The 2500-nt window shown below is 41.5% G+C and overlaps 1 protein-coding gene across 3 annotated transcripts in view; it reads left to right on the forward strand.

Annotated features, from left to right (window-relative positions):
• The window catches only part of LOC138018683 (uncharacterized), a 14741-nt gene that overhangs the window by 10769 nt on the left and 1472 nt on the right, over nucleotides 1-2500 (forward strand). The gene's annotated exons all lie outside the window — the stretch shown is intronic.

Raw genomic sequence — 2500 nt, forward strand, 5'->3', positions numbered from 1 at the left:
GCCACAAGCTTGTAAGTTTGTGCTCTAAACTGGGCATATGTTTGTCTAGTGCTTACGCAATGCAGTTTTTTGGGCGTTACGTAACACGGTAAAGTGTCACTTGTGTGTAATGGCTCCCTATGACTAAGCATTCTTTTACCTTTACGATAAGATCTGGTAATTTATTTTTCACTAACTCAAAGAAATTGTTCCACAAAAGAAAAAGGCTGTCACTGATTATCTGCTTGGCAATGGCATGGTCCTTTGGGGCGTCACCGAACAAGCTCGAGTTGCTCGAAGCATGGTTACGGATAACCAGCGTTAAATGCGATGGAAGCCTATAGGTTTTGATACCTCTTAACCAACGGTTTGCGGTTACCAGACTTCGAGCAACCGGCCCCAGATAGTGCGTTTTTGGGCACGCCTGGATCGATTGGAGTTCCCCTCGCCATTGACTTTGTCTCAAATCTTTTTGGGAATGGTTTGCACATCTCTCCAATAACTTTATTTTCAAAACTATATATATAACTGCAGACAGTACTGTTTCGGCCTTCTGGGCCTCATCAGTGCAATGGAGGTTAAGCTTATAAAGACACCCCAAATGTCCCACACTTGTGGTACATCTAAGCCATGCCAGAGTGCTCAAACTAGCGAGCTAGTGAGCATGCGCAATTGCTAGCGGCAATGACTCATCCCAGTAGAGTGCTCAATTTGGACATGAAAGCAAATATATGTTTGGCTGGTGCGTACACAATTTTTTAATTTGGTCGTTAAGTAACGCGGTAACGTGTCACTTATGCAAAATGGAGCCGTACGACACAGCTCTTGTTTACCTTTACAACCGATTTTTTCATTAACTCTGCGTCGTGGTTTACTTCTTTTTACAGATGCTTTGCATACCATGGGGCATTAACATTTGCAAACGTAGTTTGTGCAACGCCAAGTTGCCATCACCCGTGTATACGTATGGTCTAATATGGGGCACCAAGACACGCGGGGCCGCTCGTCACTTGTAAATAGGGAACTTTTACAAGGACGACGACAACGGCGACGAGAACGTTGTCTAAAAATATTGTTGTCGGTTATTGTAATAATTTTGCGATTACTCCGGGTCACTCGGAATGGAAAGCGAGTGTCAAGATTCCAGAAATAAAATCGGTGAGAACGGTGTGGATATTATATTCAGAGAGAAAATTGAAAATTTGTCAGCAGATGTTCACGTCCTCCACATAACCCCAAATTTGGTGAATTCACGTCGTTGTCAGAGTGAGAACGGCATAGAAATGGATATAGATGTAAAACGCACGTGCAGGGCGTTTAGAACGTTGTTATTTAACAATTATCTTGCGAAATCGCGTGGAATATCGCCTGATATTTAGCCGACGAGGCCATAGGCCGAGTTGGCAAAATCAGGCGATATTCCACAAGTTTGAGCAGGATAATTGTTTTATTATTCAACACATTGATGACAAAGCACAATTTTCTACGTTTATTGAAAAGAAAAAAAAAAAAGCTGGAAAAACTACCATTTTTTTCCGCGACACACAATACTACGTAATATTACGGCCCTAAGTCTGCTTTCTATACTGATGAATGCCGTGTTTACAAAAATACATCTTAAATCAGATTTTTGAGTCGCCAAAGAAACTCTGTTTTGTCCGCGAAAACGGAACATTAACTTTTCCTTCAAAGGAATTAACAAAGGAATTAACAAAGAAATTAACTTTTCCTTACGCAAAGCCTTTGACTTAATTGATAATCATGTCCTAGCCCAAAAGCTCTCCTCGTATGATATTCCGGAGTCGATCATGTGCTGGATCTTGGATTTCCTAACGAATAGAAGGCAAAGGGTCTGAATCTGAATGGTGTCCTGTACCAGCAGGTGTTCCTCAGGGGACTAAAGTCGGCCCCTGGTTATTCCTGATTATGATCAATGACCCGAGTGTGTCGAATACGAACATCTGGAAGTATGTAGATGATACTACCCTCGCTGAGTGTGTGGAAAAGAACGGGCACCAGCTCGATGCAGTCGCGCGTTGACGAATTTGTTACAAAGTCACGAGCTGATGGTTTCCAGTTGAATGAATCGAAGTGCAAAGAACTTCGAATATCATTCACAAAGTCAGAGAGTATTTTAGAGCCTGTTACTATCAATAAATAAGAACATTGAGATTATTCCATCCGCTAAATTACTAAGTATTATGATATCGAATGATTTGAAGTGGAACGTGCACGTAGAAATGGTATGTAAGAAAGTCGCAACGCGTGTCTACTTTCTTAGGCAATAGGCCACTTCGGAAAATACCATAATACTCTTTGTTTGTCCCCCCAAATTTTGCATAAGCATTGTTTCCAGTTTCTCTTAGGACTTACAATGGTCCCAAGAGAAAACAAAAACAATGCTTCTCCAAAATTTGGGGGAACAAACAAAGAGTATTGTGGTATTTTCCAAAGTGGCCTATTAAAGCACGCGAAAGTGGCAACTAATGACCTTCTGAGCTTTTACACCACTTGCATACGG

This window comes from Montipora capricornis, chromosome 1, assembly GCF_036669925.1.
Source record: "Montipora capricornis isolate CH-2021 chromosome 1, ASM3666992v2, whole genome shotgun sequence".
In the NCBI taxonomy this organism is placed as follows: Eukaryota; Metazoa; Cnidaria; class Anthozoa; order Scleractinia; family Acroporidae; genus Montipora; species Montipora capricornis.